The following is a 21,306-nucleotide window of genomic DNA, read 5'->3' on the forward strand; positions in this document are numbered from 1 at the left end:
AGCCGCACACGTCTCCCCCAAACGGTGAGTCACCACTGGAAGTCCGGTGACTCACCGAAGAACCCCTTTTGGACCGGTCCGAAGCTATCACCGGTGGTGGCTATAAAAGCCACCGAGCCCCCTGCCAACAAAAAAAAGGAGGAAGAACGGAGAACAAAAAAAACCCCCAACAAAGCAGAGCAAACCCGCAACACAGCAACCAAAAACAAAAGAAAAGAAAGGAGAGAAGCTTACCGAGGAAGCCACGACCGTCGGACCTCTTCAAACGTCACCAAAAACCTTCGAAAATCGAAGGTACTTTTTTAGATTTGCTCCGATCGGGAGCTGTTTAAAAGAAAAGAACATCGAAATCGTCATTAGGACGGTCCGATCTACGTTTTAGTGTAAAAAAAAATTTTCCGGCCACCGAAGGCGGGGTCAACACCGGCGAACGGCTGCCGGCCGATGTGCTTCTCTCTGTTTTAGAGAGAAGCGAGAGAGAATTTTGAATTCTCTCAGAAGAGAGAGAGAGGAAAGAAAGGAAATGAGAGCTGGCCCTTCGGGCCAGCCGGTTTCGGGCTTTAAATAGCCCTTCCCGAACGACGTCGTTTCGGGGAGGGCTATTTGTGTAATTAACTAAGGGTTAAATCCCGTCCGCAGTCCCTTAACTTGTAATTCTTATAATTTAGTCACTAAATCAAATTTATAATCCTTTTAATTTGGTCTCTCAATTTTATTTATTTATATTTTAGCCCTTAACCGTAATTATAAATATTTTAGATAAAATACGTATTTAGTCCTTTAGTTTTAATAAATAATATTTTAATCCTGAGTATATATTTTTAATTTATTTTAATATGATATTTGAATTTTATATAATTTTATTTTAGTCACCAAATTAATAAATAAGGAAAATGGCATGTTTAATCCCTATAATTTTAAATAATTAATTATGAATTAGGTATTTAATTTTAATTTTATTATAATTTAGTCACTAATTTTAAATATTTTCATTTATTTTACTGCTTTTAAATATATAGTTCTAATTGTATTTTTATTGTTTTAATTTTACTTGTTTATATATTTAAATATTATTTTTATTATTATTATATAGTCATATAAATATATATAAATAATAATTTATATTTTTTACATAAATTATTTTTTATCATATTTTAATGTTTATTTATTTATTTTTCAATATCGAAGAAAAGGGCAGTCTTAATACAACTGGATGTCCTATTCTGGTATTTTAAAATTAAATATTATAAAAAAATTATAATTTAATTTTATTTAAATTATTATATTAATATTTATTAATATCGAAGAAAAGAGTTGTCTTAAGACACCTAGAAGTCCTTTTCTGATATTTCTAAATAAATAAATATTTTATTTATAAATATATATAAATTATTTTTTTTATAATTATAATTTTGAAATAATAGGATTATAAATTAAATATATTTTGAATTTTTAAATTTCTAATAATAGAGACAATTTATAATTAAAAAAGTACCAATTTTGGGCGTTGTAGGGGTGCTAATCCTTCCCTAAACGTAACCCACCACGAATCCCTTTTTATTATCAAAAAGAACGAATTTTTGGTTAAAACGCAGATCAGTTTATCTTTTAATTGATGTTTTATTAAAAACTCTTTTAAAAGATATTTTTTAGGTATTCGACCTACCTGACCCAAAAGGCCGATGGCAACTCCCAAATTATTTTCAAAACCATTTATTCACATCATTTTTCCCGCCAAATAAATATTTCGTGCCCGGACGAAAATCGGTTACGACATGACTCATTTTTAAATAGCAACTACAACACATGGTCTCCGAAAGGGAAAAAAACTATTCCCATTCTACCAAGAAGGAAAAAAGATTGAAAACACTAAATTAAAACAGGAATAAAGAAACATGAGCTCACATATAGATTGGTGAGCATAGTTTACAATTTAAATGACAAGTTAATCATACAAAACTAGAAGTCAACTAAAAAACAAATCACCTATTTCGGTTGTCCATTTCGACCACTAACAATAGTTGAAATTTTCTGTCCTGTTTCTGTATCGTTTCCGCTAATAACAGTAGCCTCCATATCCTGTGAGTTACATTCCAAAAACACTAATATTAGAACTAACCAAAGAAGCTAGATTAATAACCCAAGAACCTCAAACCAGCATATAAACACATGTGTCTGAATGTTTGTGTGCATAAATGAAGACAAGATTTTTGGAGAAAAAATAAACATGTATAAATAGATATATTTTGAAGAGAAAATAACAAAAATCACCTTGTAATCATGGTTGGCAGATTTCTCGTCTCTAATTCTCATTTCATGCATTTCATGAGGGAGCTGATCAACACCTAATTTTTCTTGTCTAGTAACAAAGTTAGCCATGGATGTGCTTGCAACTGTTTCCCATGACGTGGAAGTCATATTCTGATCTAGATCAGTGGTACTCCTTTTAACTAAACTCAATTCTCTGTGACCCCTACTTGATTCTTGATCAACCTTTGCCCTCTTGGAGCTAGTATCCCCACCCTAATGATAAAAATATAATTCAGATCGCATAAATAATATGCAAACAGACACAGTCAAGTATCCCAAGTTACAAATCAACATTCACTTCAGCCTCCTCATTCAAACTGCCTCCATCACTAGCATAAGATTATGTGGATCATTTTGTTATGTAACCCATATCCATTACAATTGAGTTTAGGGAAGATAAACAAATAGGCTAAAAACAAAGAGAGGACCAACCTGAACTTTAAGACGTCGAAGCTCTAAGTAAGTGGTATACGGCAATTTTAGTTGTGGATTTGATCAATTACTCTCCAGTAGGTGTAACGGTGGAAAAGGGTAAGAAACAGTGTAGAGGGTCAAATGTAATTATTCAATTTCCTTTACTTTGTAGAATTCGATCCATTATTACGTACTGCAGTCAACATCAGTGACTGATGTACATTAATGTTAGGGTCAACATCAGTGGCCAATGTACATTTTGAAATTTATAAAATTCGATTTTTTTAAAGTTTAAATTTTTTATTAATATATGTGTGTCCATGCTTAAATTTTAAGATGTCCATCCCGTAATTTTATCATATCCATCTAAATATAAAAAAATTATATTATTAATATGTGTGTACCCACTCTTAAAAAATTTTCTAGATCCATCACTCATCAACATTTCAAGAACAAAACAATTTAGGTATGCAACAAATCTGCAGAAACACATTCATCCCAAGGAAAAGATGTTTGTTTAGAACCATTATACAGTGATTTGACACATTACCCTCTCACCAACATAACCAAAAAATACACTACTAAAACACAGTTTACCATCAACCACCATCGTGGTAACTCGATGAACATATAATCTAAACCTACACTTAACCTATGACCATCATGGTAATTGGTGGTGCTAAATAGATTCAAAATTTCGACTTTTGCTGTTAAAATCATGGTTTGGCAAACAAAGCTAAAGGCCAAGAAAACAGAGTTTTTGGATTTTGGATAAAATGAAAAAAAAAAATCAGAATAATTTTAAAACAGACTCTTTCCAACTCGAGCTATTTCAAGAGCAATGCTTAAACATATATAATATAGCAAGAACCGGAAATTATCCTCACACAAACATATACTTAAAATTAGGATATTCTCAATAAAAAAAACAAGAGATCAACCCACATTGATGGGCACAATCAATGTTGTAGAAAACATGTAACACATAATTCAGAAACTAAACAAAAGCATCGAAGCAGAATGGAAACGATTTCAGCTAACAATGACATTCCTCTTTTCCTCGAAAGGTGTTTCAACTAAGAGGAAAAATACAATATCTTCATATTTAATACTTATAATCTCAATCATTTATTTTCAGTGATCGACAGTTTTAAATATATGTAAAACTAAAAGAAAAGCTTTACATTGTATAAGAGATCCTTTCTCTCTATATATATAAGCCAAAATAATTTCAATGGGAAATGAAATGAAATGAAAATGAAAACTTCTCCTCCCAAATAAATTTTCTCTGTCTTCCATTAAAGCTAGTGGTGTTCGTGATCAGTTTGGATCGGTTTTTAGTTAAAAATTCATCCAATCCGAAAGTATAAATATTGGCGGTTTGGATCGGTTTGGATGTTTCCAAAAAAAATCCGATCTGATCTAATTAAGTGCGACTTGATTCGGTTTGAATTTGTGCGATTTTTTTATTCTAATTTTTCAAAATAATTCTTGAATTTTTTCATAAAAAACAACATATGTATAACAAAAGCAAAAGAATATATATTTTAACAAATACAAACTTGTGAAGTTTGCTCACATTAATATTTTAGCAGCAGTTTGTAGATGGAACCAAGATTTTTCATCTTTGGACATAGATGAGTTCATTTCTTTCCCTTTTGTAAATTCAATATTGCCAAGATGCAAAATTACAGCAACCACTCGAAATATTGCTTCCTGGACGGTGGTGGGAGACAAAATATCAAAGCATTTTTTATTGAACTTGAAACGATATCATTCTGCACAGGGAGATAGCCATTCATTGTAAAATACTATCGGTTCGGTTTGGATCATTTCCAGATTTTCAAATCGAAACCGAACCGATCGGTTTTTAAAAAAAACCAAACACACTAAATCGGTTTCGATTTTTTTCGGTTATCGATTTTTTAGATCGGTTTTCAGTTTTTTTTTTTTGGATCTGATTAGATCCAAACACCCTTAATTAAAGCCATTTTGGTCAAAGCTGGATCAAAGCCAAGTTGTACTTGCAGTCAAACATTGGATCCTATCCGTCGATTCTTGATCATTGAGAGATCCAATGGTCTTAAATGAGGGTATCTTTTGTTTTGACTAAAATATCCTTTTATAAAGTCAGTATTTACGGAGACATGGAGGATTTTGACTTTTAAGACATATATTCCTCGCGGAATATTCGGGGGAGCTTTGACCAGCCTTTGACCTTTTTGAATCCAGAAGTTTGACTAATTAAACTTCTTAATTTTAATTAAGGGTAAAGTATACAAATGATCCCCTAATATAAGATACTTTTTATTAAGTCTATTTACTATTAAAAGTTATAAAATAGTCCTTTGACTATAAAATGTTATTTGATAAGTCCTTTGACTATTAAAAGTTACAAAATGGTCATTCGACTATTCATTATATTCCAAACATATCCTTTTACGTTAAAAAATTAACGATACTCTGAGTTGAACATTAACTTGTTGATTGTGATATGATAAAATCTAATCACAGAATCTCAAATGACTATTATATATCAGTCATTATGTTAATGTTCAACTTAGACAACCGCTAATTTTTTAACGAAAAATGATGAGTTTGGAACATAATGAATAATCGGGTGGCTATTTTATAACTTTTAATAGTCAAATGACTTAAAAAAGCAACATTCTATAATTAGAATACCATTTTATAACTTTTAATAGTAGATGTACTTAATAAAACAGTACCCCTATAGTTAGGGGACCATTTATATACTTTACCCTTTAATTAATTAAGATCATGTCGAAAATTATTCAAATATGATAAAAAAATGTTTTTATGTAAAAATATAAATGTATAAATTATATATATATATATATATATATATATTAACTTTTTGAAAAGTTATTAGTTTTATATTTAAATCTTAATAAATCTTATAATTATCTAGATTAATAAAAAATTAACTCATATACTAATTTTAACCAAAACAAATATAATAACAAAGATAAACTATGTGAACATATATTTTCAATCTTGAAAAGGAAAATATAATAATTAGGCCACGTTAAAAATAAAATCAATTAATTAAACTATGAAATTTAATTAAAGCTTTGAATACTTGTTCGAATATCATACGATTCACACGAATTGTTTGACAAAGAAAACAATAATTTCGACCCATCAAATCATTTGAATTCAAATTAATTAAATATTAATTCAACTTTAAAATAAATTAAAAAGATTTAATTGGAATTCAAATTTTTAGAGACACAAAAAATGATAAAATATATAACTAACGGATTGATTCAAGTGATAACTAATTTGATATCGTTTAAATAACTCACGGATTCGAGTTTGTGTACGTAAAAATTTTCACAAAAAGATTCACACACTAAAATTAAATGTACGACACGGATGGACCCAAATATATAATTATGGTAGTAATAACTTTTAAATTATAAGGTCCATGAATGTGAAATGATAATGATGAAGTACATGGGAGGCATGATGGAAATGACATGAAAGATCTTAGCATATCCCACACCAAAATCTTTAGTTGGCAGCCCACCACCTTTCCAACGAAAACTTGCAAGTGCATTGAAGTAGAGTCACGATGATATAGATATGAGTTATTTGATTTAGATATAGTTAGAATTTGGTTAATATTCAAATTAGATGAGCTCGATTTTAAGTTTGAATTCGATTCAAGCTTTAAGGATTCACAAATTACATGATACCCAATTCAAAAAATATATATACTATTTTTTCATTTTTAAATTAAAAAATACTTTTAAAAATACTTTACATTCATTTCAAATCCAACTCAAAAGAAAAAAGAAATATTTAGAAATCGGATCTGATTCGATTGAACATAATTTTTGACAAAATACAAAAAATTGAATAAATACTAGTTTATTCAGTTTAATAACGTACGATAAAGTATATTTTAATTTAATGCCATAATTCTAGCCCTATATGCTAATTTTTCATATATTATTATCAAAATCTAATTAATAGCGTATAGATGCATAAAAAGGGTAGATTCGTAATTATCTTATGATGGGCAGGTTCTCATTAACATGAACCCTTCTTGAGGGAAAAAATGTTGATGAACCCTTATTGAGGGGGAAAACACTCGACCTGACCTGAACAATATTAAGAAAAAACTTGACCCTTTCCGAATTTCATTAAAAACTTAAGCATTTCGAATCGAGCTAAAATCTATCGAATCGTAAGTAAAACATCCTATAACTTCAACCAAACATTACAGCATTCTCGACTCGAACCATGATATATCTTAGAGATTACTCGCATACGAAGGAATAAGAACATATAATTTACACATAGTGAAACTCGAACACGGTGAAACTCGAACACGATTACACGAAACCTCAAATCAGTGAAACTCGAACATGAAACCACGAAATTCCTATTCCTCAACCATACCAACTCTGTCAACACATCATTGGCAATCTGGTAGTAGCTAGATCTGATAATTATGGACCATGATATGAGCACGACAAATTTAATAAACATGTATGTACGGGATCGGTACGTCTACTGGTAACTAAAAGTTTCCTCGATAACTACTCGAACCGCACACGAATGGATCACAATAGTAATTTCAGAACAGCACCTAGTAACAATCTATGGCATCAAATTCTCACTGCAATCTATGTGTTTACTACAATAAAGTTGCAGTCTTTTGATTCTTATGCTTTCTAAATCTAGTTTCTTGATGATAAAGAATACCAAATAAGGAACAAGAAACAAGAATGCACCTTTTTGATGCAAGGAGAAGACAACTTGGCTTCGGATCGTAATAGAAATGAAACAAAAAAGAAGAATACCCATAGAAGGAAAAACAATGGTCGTCTCATGAGGCTGATGAAGTTAGCCGCCAAAAGGATTTGGTTGCGACCAGAATGTTCTCTCTTCCATGTGATTCGGGTTCCTTGTTGTTTATGGTAGCCACCCACCTGACCGCATGAGCTATCCGAGCCACTTTCTCTATTACTTCAGGAGAATCTCTAATCACGACTGTTCCTTCTGGACGCAGCATCCGATCTATCTCCACCATTAGATCCACAAGATTACACCTGCAGGGACATTAGAGTTGACGATAACTTGAAGAGTAAACCAACAGAATGATCCATGCAGTAATGTTGCACTGTGTTTACGAGGTGAAGCTTAAAATGGAGAATAAAATGATAGTGCTATTTTAAGCACATAAAAAGTAGTGATGTGGAATAGCTTAAAGACGATGATGAATTTATCGCATAACTGAAACAATAGGAGAAAGAAAACTTGTGCTGCTCACACGTGCTAAGAAAATTCAAGAAAAGCCAAAGATGGAACGGAAGGATGAATTTAGCGGTTGTATCTACCTGTTCTTGCTTGAACCTGGGACCTTAATCAGTGATTCAATGCCAGATACATGGACGAGGTCATACGTTCGGGGGTATGTCGAGAAAGGCTCACACCTGCAACCAGCAATCAAGATCAGATAACCAGAGAGAGTTTCAATATAAGAACATTCTTGCATCAAACCATCTTAAGAACAGAATTGAGGAATCCAGAAGTTAAGCAACCATAAAAAAGATTCAAGGATAAGGGTTCACCAGGGATCTTGTTTGAAAGTTAAAACACTACTAAATTCACTCATCTAACGACATCACCTAAATCCTATGCTGGTATAGTTTTCCATGGGAAATTCAATCAACGGGGAATAAGACATAGGAGGTTTGCTTTTAGCAGAAAGGAACAAACATGGTATTTCCATGTGGAAGTTTATCAAACAAATTAAAAGACTAGGTACTGTATTATACTGTTGTTTATAAAACGGCATCAAATTTTTAGGAACAATCAGCTCCCTGAGTGGACCAACCACCAAAACAGATAGCATTTCACCTTTACATGTATTCGCTTTCAATTAGGTGTCCGCATGCTTTTACAAGGCACAATTGTTTCAGTAAAGTAAGGCTAGAATGTTATGGTAACTCACCAATCATGGTTTACACCAATAAGGCCTCTATCATATATAACATCAAGAGTTAATGGCTTCTTAGCAGGTACAACATTCATCACCCATACTGGATCAGATTTGAGTGCTGCTGCAAACCCTCCAAATAAAGAATTCATGTCCATGACATTACGTATTGCGGGAGTCCCAAGCTTCACATTCAAAGTATTCTTATAATAGGCAACTCTCCTTGCCCACCGCCTTGTGTCCACCTCAAACAAATCGATCCCATTTTTCAAGACCAGGGCCCTTGAAGGAGCCGTTTTTAGCCTGTCAGGCCACTTGGGAATTGTCCCAATAGCATATTCTCCATTCACAGATGATGTTTTAGTCACACACCTTTTTAATTTAAAGTACCTACAAACAAAAAAGAAGAGAAACTTAGAGCAACACCATGTTTCTTCTCTAGAAACAATGACTGAACTTAGTAAAAGTTGGAAACAAAATCTGGAAACTATCCAACGTGCAGCTAAATTAAGTAGAAAATTTCGTCAAATTCTCGATGGAATTTTCCGAGGATAAAAGGAAAATCCTATTAGAATTTTGAATTCTTTGAAACTAAGGATCTCCATGACAATTACCATGCATAACTTGGGTCATCTGATTCATCACATAGCTCAATACCAAATTCATTTTGGTTTGGTATGCACGAATCAGGCTTTTTCCAAATGACTGTATTTCCATCCACAGCAATAAGGTCATAACACAATGCTCTTGCCACAGCCTGGAGGTCTGCCCACTCCTTGTCTTGCTTAGGCCACTGCACAGGGGGTCCGGAGATGACTAAATATCCACCCGGACGAAGCAACCGATCCACTTCAATGAAATACGTTGCATCTGCAAAAACCGTATTCCTTCACATTACGACCAAAGAGAAGGTGAAGAATATAGAATAAGAACATAAGAAAATCACTCCACACACTCAAAAAAGAAAACCCTACTATAAGCTGTAAAAGGGATCAGGCAGCGAGAGGAGTGAATGAAGTCGAATTCAAAAGCAGGAAATGGGAGTCTGAGAGCATTAGAACAAAGGCCGGTACCCCTCTTTCCAAAGCGAATTGTATTTGTGCTTTGTGCGAATCTCTTGGAGCAAAGGAGAGTGTCAAAATGCCTTCAGATAACAACGAACCCCCAAAACTTGCAACCTGCAAAAGGAATAATGAGTATGATATTGATACAATCAAACTTAAGTATCAACTTACTCCACAGCCCATATCGAGAGCCGTCCTAATCGTTCCACCGGTTATAGGAATGTATTGTCCAAGTTTTTCTATATATGGTGCAGCTCCATCAGGAAACATTGTTCCACCGCCAGGGAAAATAAAATAAGGACCTTGCTCTTTCATCCATCCTTGGTGACCTTTCCTATCAGCAATTTTGTTGTGTGGCATATTAGAATGCCATATCTAACCATTAAACAATTGGAACTGTTTTAAGTAACACCAACAATTTACTTCTATTTCTAAAAGAACAATAAACTATACTACTTTAAATGAAATAACAAAGGATCAATTTTATAGCAAATTGTGTTTAATGATCTCTAATGGAATTCCTTTGAAAAACATATATTATGGTAGCATGAAGGGAGCAATTTTAGGAATGGCAATAACCGAACCGCTTCATGGATTTCGTTGGGGATCCACTCTGAATAGGCAAGTTCTTTCAACAGAAGTGAATGCAGGTGGTGGAGCAATACAATGTTAGTAAATGTTTCTGTGCTCCGCTCGGCCAAGTCTTAAAATTACTATTTTACCCATTATAGTGTTTGATGTACTTTTTTAGGCAAAATTCTAGAAAAATATCGCTAACGTTTGACTAAATAGTTATTTTGTCTCCTATTCTTCTTTTTGGAGCAATTTGACCACCAACATTTCATTTTAAGGCAAAAAATGCCCTTGATGTTTGACTAAATAAGTAAATAGTCACTTTAGGCCTTATTCTTTTTTTTTTAGCATTTTGACACCCAACGTTTCATTTTAAGGAAAAATGTACCTATTTTGAAATAGAGGGGCCTTTTTTCCCTAAAACGAAAAGTTAGGACCAAAATGCTCAAAAGGTATAGGCCAGAGTGACTATTTAATCTAATGTTAGGGGGCATTTGTTGTTATTACTCATTATGATTTATTCCTTTTTTTAATAGCTTTGACATATATCTAAGATCATAAATATAGGAATATATTATACAGATTTATATTACACATATACTAAAAGATCATATATGCATACATACTATGATTATGTTTATGAATATATTTATTATATACACAGATCTTTACAATATTGACTTTAAAAATTTGTAGCAGAGTAACTGATCCATTGAAGTAATGTTCAAGAGTTCATTGCTAACAAAATTTCATAGCAAATTTTAGTGTTCAATTATCTATAATGAAAACCCAACAAAACCATACATTGTGCAAGCTTTCAGGCCACTGAACAGGAATCTTATACCCAGGAGGAGGAGGGATCAAGCAAAGAGGCATCTCATCAGGCAAGGGGCACTGCCTTTCCTGATAAAAATTCATTTCCCTACTCAGCTGACTGTTCCGCCTGGGATCCTCGCACGGCATATGATCGACGGAATCAGCAGGACAAGCTTCGATGGGCTGATGGTGGTGGCCGAGCTCCAACAGCGCCACCAAACGGTGCCGTTGCATGGGATCCGAAGTGGAAACCAACAGAGCTTGCCTGCCGGAGGCGGCCATGGAGTCGCCGAGAGGGGTGAAGACTAACAAGAAGAATAAGAGTACCAAGGCAAAGAAGAGGGCGGAGATGAAGTCCAGAAGCTTCCAGTGGCGATGGTTTCGTTTGGATGGAGGTAGATTTAGGTGACCCATGGTTTTGTTTGGATCTTTGATGAGATTGAATTTCAATTCTCAATGGTTCACTGAAGATCTCTTGGTTTTCGTTTTGTTGAAGAGAAGGAAGTGGAAGAAGTGACTCAGTGAGTTCGTGAATCAGAACAACCGTACCTAAGATTCCTGTCAGTCGTGTTCCTGTCCTTTTTCTTCACGGTCTATAATTAGAGTAAATAGTACTGGTAATCCCTAACTTTTTAAAGTGCTTGTATTTTAGTCACTTAATCCCTTAATAAATTGGGTAAACTATGCATTTAGTATCTAAACTTTCAATATTTTTAAAATCATACCTAATATTTAGTTTTTATTTCATTTTAATATCCTCCGTCAAAAACTTAACACTCTTAGTACCTAAACTATTAGTTTTGATCTGTTTTTGTACCTAAAATTTTATTTTTTAAAACTTAATGTTGAATTTTGAACGGAGTACTAAAATGAAACAAAAATTAAACTTTATGTATGATTTTAAAAAAAATCAAAAATTTAGATAATAAAATAGATCAAAATTGATAGTTTAGGTACTAAATATATAATTTACCTTAATAAATTAATACTTATTAATAATAAGATAATAAAACAAGTCAATATTACTTTTGAAAAGTGATTTAAAAAATTATTGTGAAAAGTTTTTTAAAAATTATTTTTAAAAGGTACAATTTAAAATTTAACTGTATAAATATTGTTGTTAAAAAGTAATTTTGAAAATATAAAATATTTTTTTTATATATTATATTGTAAATTGAAAAAAATAGTATTTAAGGACAAATATAATTTCAATCGAAAAGGGATTTTTCATATAAAAATTTAAAAATTTGAGTTTTTGAGGTTAAGTTGAAAATCTCTTTTCCAGCCATGCTTTTAAATTAATTTTTTGAGTGTTTAACATTATTTATAGGATGTAAAATCACTTTTTTATTTCCATAAGCATCTCAAACCGACCCAATCTAATATTACCTATAGGGAAAGGAGAAGAAGACTCTAGAAGAAAAAAAGAAAACTACACTTATTGGGTCTAAAACTCATTACCTAACGAAATATAAGATAACAAAAATAAGTAATTTGATCAACCGGTCAAATGTCCAACACATTTCATTACGAGTTAATTACACCACACATATCTAAACTATTATCTTTACTTTAAATTTATCTTCAAATTCTTGAATATATCAATTTCATCCCTAAGTTATGTCTTATATTAAATTAGTCTCCTAACTTTTGAGCATTCCAATTTCATTTCTAAACGAAAACCCTCGTTCTAAATTGATCCATAAACTTTTGAACATTTTGTTTTCTTCCTAGGTTATCAATATATGCTAGTCCCTGTTAATAAAATCATTAAAAAAAAATTAGTTGTCATGTAAACACACACACACACATATATATAATATGTAATAATATAATGTGTCATAAAAGATAACTAATCGTGTATCACGTCCTAAATCATTATTTATAATGAAATTAAAAGGTTCATTTGCTGTTATTTTTCTCTCTCCGTCTATTTATAATTATTTATACATTTCAAGATTAATTCATTATTTTATTTAAACTTAATATTAATTATTATTTGTATCACATCATATTATCATATAATATATATAATTAATTATATGATAATTAATAAATTTACAATGGTTTGTTTAATCTGAGACGTGATTAGTATATATATTGATAATTTAAAGATAAAAGTGGAACCATAAAAAGATTGGAATTAATTTAGAATGAAATTAATAATTTGTGGACGTTTTAACTTTTTTATTATTTTATATGAAAGTTAGCACAGATGTAAAGTGAGATAAATTTAGGTGAAATTATGGAAAGGATGTGATTGGGGAGCATGTAGGGGTTGAAAATAGGAATGGCAACGGGGTGGGTTTGGGTGAGTTTTGCTCGCCCCGTACCCGAATTCAAAATGAATATCCATTCCTGACCCTGACTCGATCCCTGTCAGGTTTTCTATCGGGGCACCTCGTCGGGAATTTTTTTGCCCCGTCCCCGAACCTACCCGAAATATTATACTCAAACCCGAACCCGAAATATTATATATATAATTAATATAAAAAATATAAAAATATATATATAATTAATATAAAAAAATATAAAATATTATATATATATATATATAATCGGGGCGGGGCGGGGATACCTTGCCCTGTCCCCGAACCCGACCCAAAAAAATCCTCGATACCCGACCCGCCCCGATATCATTCAAACCCGACCCAATCCGAACTTGACCGGTTTCTGGTTTCCCTGTCAGGTTCGGGTCATTCTGCTAGTTGAAAATGTATGTGTCATTCCACTGCAATCCATTTTCACACTTTTCTACTTGTATTGTTCCGTGGAACACTGTTAGTGGATAAAATATTGGCTAAACTATAGCAACAATGACTAATATTTGAGTAAGCTTTCGTTTACCCCAATTAAGTTTTAAAAGTGACAAATTGGTTACTAACGTTATCAATTTATAACAAAATAGTTACTAATATTATCGATTTGTAACAAAATGATCATTCTACCTTCATCTCCGTTAAAATGATGATGTGGCAATGTTGAAAAAATGATTAATATTTATTTTTACTCCTAAACTATAGCTAAAACATCAAATAAGTCATTGAACAATGATTTTATATTTAATTTGCCCTAAAACTTTCTAATTTCAAATTTTTTGAAATATCCCACCTCCTCCATTATATTTAAACCACCTTCCTTACAAAATAATAAAAAAAATTGAATATTAAAAAAATATTTTTTTTTATATATACCTTCTCATTTTTATTTTTTTAGAATGAGAGGTTGAAATTGTTACTGCAAGAACAACAAACAAAACAATGATAAAGAGATACAAAAAGCAACAAATGATAAATTGCAATATTGTTAAAATAAATGGAGTCAAATGTATCTATTTTACTTAATCAAAGAGATCAAGAGATACAAAAAAAAAACAAACAAACAAAACAATGGATATTCAAAACATGTTGAAGAAGTTGGAGATGGATAAAAATGCATGGCAAAAGTGGAGCGTGAGAGCAAAGTGATGGTTGTGTCTTAAAACAATAAGCTGAAAAAAATAAGAGAACAAGTAGTTGCAAACAATAGAGTCGACGATGCAGAATCATGGTGTGAAATTAAAGATCAACAAGGCAAAGAAAGAACAAGAACGCCAATGATTTACAAACGCTAAGTCACTCCAAATGTTTGTGTTTTGAACTCTACAAGAGCTAATTATATGGTTAAGTTAACAAATAATCATAATGAAAATTAGTAACACGTTACATCAATCACTAACTCAAATATTTTCGTTTATTGGTCGTTTTGGGTTAAATTATTTAGCTCATTTTATGCGCTATGACATTTCTATGTTGGTATTTTCTACTTTATTGTATAGTCCATGGTTGCCTTGTTAATTTAAAATTAACTACTACTAGTTTCAGACTTACAGTTACCTACATGGTACTTCCTATCAAACCACCAATTGTATGCCCTGTTGCTTGTTAATCACTCGAGTAAGCATGAAAAGAACAAAAAAAATGTACATAATTATAATCATAGCTACTCTTATATTTTTTTGTTGTTGTTTTCTTAAATTTGGTTATAGTTTAGTGATTTAGTAATATTCAAAGATTATTAACACAACTTCAAGTTTCATAATTTTCATTCACTCAATGCAATGTTACATAAAACATTAAATAAGCTCAAATGACAATTATTAAGATAAGAAAAACAAGTTTTGTTCTCTTACAAACGCAAACACTTGGAGTATCACAATGTTTGTAAATCATTATTGTTCTTGTTGTTGTTGTTGATCTTCACCTCTCATCATGATTCTGATCGTCGACTCTATTGTGGCAGCTTCTTGCTCTTGTTGTGTTTTCAACTTATTGTTTTGAGACACAAGCATCACTTCGTTTTGGCACGCTTCTTTCTTTCATGCATTATTATCAATCTTCAACTTCTTCAACAAATTTTGAAGCTCCATTGTTTGCTTTTTTTTTATTCTATTAGTCTCTTTGATTAAGTAAAATAGATGCATTGACTTCATTTGTTTTAACAATACTGTAATTTGTAGTTTATTGTGTTCTTTTAGTAACAATCTCGATCTCTCATCTTGAAAAAATAAAATGAAAAAGTATGTATAAAAAATGAAAAAGAAGTGACCATTTTGTTACAAATCAATAACGCTAGCGATCAATTTGTCATTTTTAAAACTTCAATAGAGAAAATGAAAACTTACTAAAATATTAATGACCATTAGTGTTGTTTCCCCTAAAATATTCCACCCTTTTCATGTATAGTTTACATTATTATTAGGCTTAAAGTGAAAAAAATACTCAAACTATGTTATTTTTTTATTTAAGTACTTAAACTATTTTTTGATCAAATTAAGTTATTAAATTATTACATGTAACCACTTAAAGTACCTAAACTACTTTTTAGTCAAAATAAGTCCCTAAACTATTATTCTCTTTTGCTTTAAGCCCCTAAACTATAGTTTTAATCAAAACAAGTATTTAATTGTATATGACACGTCAACATCTTATTGGTCCAAAAATCTTTTTCTAACTAAAAAAATATAGGACATAAAATGATCAAATATAATAGTTGAATGACTTAGTTTGACCAAAAAATAGTTTAAGTACTTAAAGCAAAAAATAATGCATAGTTTTAGTACTTATTTTTACTTTAAGCCTTATTATTATTAGGGTAAACTATTTATTTAGTCATTCAATTATTGTTTTGGTTTTGGTTTTGTTTTAGTTACTCAATTATTGTTTTATATGATACCAAAATTACTCTTCAATATTTATCAAATTTTATCATTTAGCCTCTATTATTTTCTTGAAGCATTTTATTTCTACCCCTAACATTTCATTTTAAGGTAAAACCCCCCATAAAGTTTAATCGTAGCCACTTTGATCCTTATGCATAAGTATTTTGACCCTCAATATTCATTTTAAGGTAAGGCATAATGACAATTGATCCTCAACGTTTGCACAAAAGATTATTTTGTCATATATTATTTTCTTTAGCATTTTAACTCTTAATGTTTTAATTTTTGGTTAAAACAAACCTTATTGTATTGAAACTTTAGTTGACTAATGATCAACACATGTTGATGTGACGTTTTCACGTGCTTGAATGGTGATGTAGCATATGTCACGTAATCATTTGGATTATATGATTTGTGTCACATCATCACTTTAAGTAATGTGACACATATTATATCATCACTTTAGGTGATATAACACGTGTCACATCAGTAATTTAACATATGTAAAAAGATCACATCAACATGTGTTGACCATTAGTCAATTAACAATTTTCATTCAGCAATGATTGTTTTGACAAATAATTGAAATATTGGGAGCTAAAATTCTCTAAAAAAAAAGAATATGAGACAAAATGGTCATTTCAGTAAACATTAAGGACTATTTTTGTCATTATAGCTTACAGTGAAAAAAAAAATATTTTAAAGCATTAATCATTTGTTAATTAATAATTTCCATTCATATAGAAACCTTTTTACTGCAAAAGAAAATGTTATAGGCCAAAATGCTTAAAAAAATAACATGTGTCAAAATAATCATTTTAATAAACGTTAGAGAATAATTTTAACAATATGTCTTTTTTTTTTAATCAAAATCACGTTTAACATTATGTTTTAGTCACCATATTAGATCAATTGTAAGCAACTTAATATCACTTATGCAAGTCGAGCTCAAGTCCTTATATATACATAAAATTTCCTCTTAAAGACTCACATACTAAAATCAAGTGTGTAATGTGGATCGATTCAGATTAGTTAAAATAAAGCCATAAAATTGAGAAGACAACAAAAATAAATAAATAAAATTATTGATATGATATTTTTTATTTTTTTAAAAATAACATGATATTATTTTATTACGACACAATAAATTTATATTTGCTATACTAAAAGAAATCAAACCAAAGGAATTGCTAATTATCAAAAATTTATAAAATACTAAGTATGCATAAATTAAGTGACCTATAATAAAAGAATTAATATTATTCTTTTGAGTTTTGAATTCGAAAATCATAAATATTAAAGATTTGAGCTTGTAGATATAATACTTACACTTACCGAGATTGATAAAAAAAAAAAGTAAAATACTAAGCATTATGTTGTGTTGACGTGGTATAATCATCGTTTCGATGTACCAAAGGAAACCAAACCAAACGACAGCCATGGCGAGTGAACCTCTTCCGCCCGCCGCCGCCGCCACTCCTCCCGAAAATCGACACCGTTCGATATTCGACCTCCACGTCAACTTCTTCGATTCGTGTCGTTTACTTTCTCCTTATTTAACTTCACTCTTCCAGCCCCTCTCAATCTCTGAGAATTCTTCTTCAGAAAACCCTAATAATATCGAAAACATTGAAGAGAGGAGCACCAAAACCGGCGTCGCTTTGCCTAGATGGACTTGCAATACCTTCAAGGCTGAGTTTGACTCCCTCCAGGACCAGCGCTCCCACTTCAAATCCGACATTCATCGTTTAAATGTAAATTTTCACATTGTTTCTTTTCAATTTGCTTTATTTCATTTCACTGAAAAATTTGCATATGAATTGAAGCTATGATTTTTTAATTTCCCCGTTTTATTTAATATTAGGTAAAATTAAGCATTGCTAGTAAGGATGCTGTAAAGGAGGAAGGTTTTGACGAGTCCATGGATTCTTACAAAGACTTCGAGGTTTCGAGTATTTCAGGGTCCGAGGATGAAGCTGATAAGGGAGCTTATCCTCACAATTATGTACATAAGGGATTGATTGAAAATATTAGGAAGAAGTTGTTTATACTTCTTCAAATAGGAGAGAGAGTTTCAATTTAGAAATCTTTAATTTTGAACGAATCTGAAACCGTTCTATATGAGAATGATAAAAGAGTGTGGACCAACAATCCCAGGTGCTTGAGAGAAAATGAGGTGATTGAGAGATTGAGAACTTTGATTCAAGAGCCCAAGGATAATGTAAGTTTCAGGATTGTGCTGCTTTCGAGTGGTGGGCACTTTGCTGGATGTGTGTTTCACGGTAACTCAGTGGTGGCTCGCAAAACATTCCACAGGTCTGCATATATATATATATATCTGTTAGTGTTAGAATCATAGTCATAGTGAGCGATTGGCGTAATCTCATTTGATGTTTTTTAGATATGTTGGGAGGGCCAAGGCTTGTAAGAAACAGTCATCCAAAGATGCAACCGGGAAGACTGCTTTCTGCTGAAGCTGCACTCCGGTGGCATAATGAACTTGCATTGAAGAAGGTATTGAATTATTGTTTTCTTTATTACGTCCATGGTGTTATGCTACTGTCTTGAACTGCAGGTAAACATGCAAAAGATCACCTAGCAGTGTTCTGGTGGTGCTTTGAACTCCGCCATGGTTTTAATTCAGTAACATTGTTTTATTTGTGTTACTCTTATGTTTTTTTTGTGTTCCAAATGTTGACTAATTCATGTCTTATTATAGATATTTAGGAAATTCAAGAGTTGCTTGCTTCTTGGAAGTCTTATTTTGAAGCTTCCTCATGTGTTTTTATTCATGCTCCTTCGAGCAATCGAAATGTGTTCTTCAATGGGATAAACCTTGTTTTAGTCATCGGTTCTGTGCTGTTCGGAACGTTCCATTAACTATTCATAGGCCCACCTTAAAGGAGGCCAAGCGAATATACAGCCAACTTACAGAAGTTTCGTATGAAGTGGAGAAGGAAATTCCACCAGGCATCAAAGAAGATATGTTAAGTAGTAGCACCAATAATAATGGCAACCTAGACTCCTGCAAAGTGGAATTAGAGGACAACTTGAGTGGTAACGATGCTTCCAAAATTCCTCCAAACAATGTAAAAGCAGATACTATATCAAGCGAGAGTGATAGTGAAGTTGTTTGTTCCTCAACACCTTTGCATGAAGCTGCACAATCTGGAGATGCTCAAAAGGTTATGGAACTCCTGGTGCAAGGTTTAGATCCCTGTATTAAAGACCAAAGAGGACGAACCCCATATATGCTAGCCAGTGAAAAAGAAGTTAGGAATATGTTTAGACGGTTCATGGCAGCAAACCTTGAGAAGTGGGATTGGAGTTCTGCTAAAGTACCTAGTGCCTTAACTAAAGAAATGGAGGAATCTTAAGCTGCCAAGCAGGTATTTTTATTTTCCTTCCTTGGTCGTGTATCAGACTGTTCACCAAGAATTTATCGAGACCTGATTTGCTTAACCTCTGATTTATAAAATAAGATAGATAATGGTTCAAATTATATAAGTAGTTATCGATTAAGCAGGCTGAGTATGTATATTTCTTTCTTCCTATAAAGGTAAAAGTTTTTGCTTAACTATCGATCTTGAGATTCTTTCTCACTATAAAAAACATATACTTCTTGGAAATAACTATCTTTCTTATGAAGCATTCGCATAGTTGTCAATCATGAACTTTTCAAAGTCTATAGAAGCACATTTTTTGTGATTCAAATGTTTAATGCTTGCCATATCTTGCTTGGTATTATTTTATCCAACTCTTTTCCACTCTTTTCTCTCGTTCACCCATGCACACGAACTTCATCAAAGAAAGATTTTGTGGGAATTATTTTATCCAACTTTCTTAGAATTTATTCTTTCAAAATTACTTTTCATCTCTTTTGTGGGACACCCTATCATTTAAATATCTTTGGTTGTTGCTGTCCTTTGGTAACTTAGGTCCTTAATGTGAAATTTTTTATATTCTCTGTTGAGTCGAGTCTGATGACTTTATATATTGTACACAGGCAGAGAAAGATTCCAAGAGAAAAGCAATAGCAAAGGAACTAAAGAAATTGCGTCGAGCCAGGGAAAAGAGCTTAGGTAAATATTTCCTATTAACAAATTTCGAAATCAAAGAAAATATGTATCAACATGCGGCCCTGAAATTTCACCTTCCACATCCCCCTTCCAAAAGTGTAAAGAATATAATACGATTGAATATGTATCCAACATGGTAAAACTAAAATAAAACATGGGTTCATCAGAAATGCAGATGTAGTTCATTGGATAAGATTTTGAAGGTGCATTCTACGTGCCATCTGAGGGAATGGGATTTGGTATTTTCGAGAGGATTTCCAGTTGTGAGTGACGACAGCCGTGATGATTTGATTTTAGGATAGGACTGTCATCACCATTTTTTTTGCCCGGGTGGGAAAAAATTAATGCGACTTAGAGATTTATCTTTGAAATTTTTTTGAAATGTGAGAAGTTGTCATCAATCATTTAAGGTACGATTAGAACACTATAAAAATTTGATGATTTTAATAAATATTTTATTTTATTAAAATATTGAGTTTGAGGGTCTATGAAAATCCAAAAATTAGGCTCGAAAGTCAGTTATGTGTTGGGAAGGGTTAGCACCCTTACAGTGCCCAAAAATTGGTATCTAGTTGATTACTTTATTTTGAAATTTGTAAATTTTGATTTCAAATTTTATTTAATAAAAAATTCACTATGGATGTACAGTTGAAAATGATGTTTGATTATTTAAACCAATAATATTCGACCCATAGCATGAATATGGGAGATCAATTATCATGTCCAATAATCGAACATTGTCTTGGAATTTAAGAAATCATGATGCAGTCTTCAAAAGGATGTCAACCAACTTCGGAAATCACCAGTAGTCATCCCTTGAGCATACTTGTGGGGATATATAATTAACTCATTAATAAGTGAACATTGTCATAGGTT

General features: G+C 31.9%; 3 pseudogenes; 1 reads left to right on the forward strand and 2 right to left on the reverse strand.

The window, feature by feature from the left end:
• The window catches only part of LOC120129770, a 34,030-nt pseudogene extending 30,696 nt beyond the window's left edge, over positions 1-3,334 (reverse strand).
• Positions 177-20,620, forward strand: LOC120129813 (annotated as a pseudogene).
• On the reverse strand, positions 1,819-11,683 carry LOC120129814 (annotated as a pseudogene).
• Positions 20,621-21,306: the final 686 nt, after the last annotated feature.

Source organism: Hibiscus syriacus, unplaced genomic scaffold, assembly GCF_006381635.1.
Source record: "Hibiscus syriacus cultivar Baekdansim isolate YM2019G1 unplaced genomic scaffold, ASM638163v2 tig00110503_pilon, whole genome shotgun sequence".
NCBI classification, from domain to species: Eukaryota; Viridiplantae; Streptophyta; class Magnoliopsida; order Malvales; family Malvaceae; genus Hibiscus; species Hibiscus syriacus.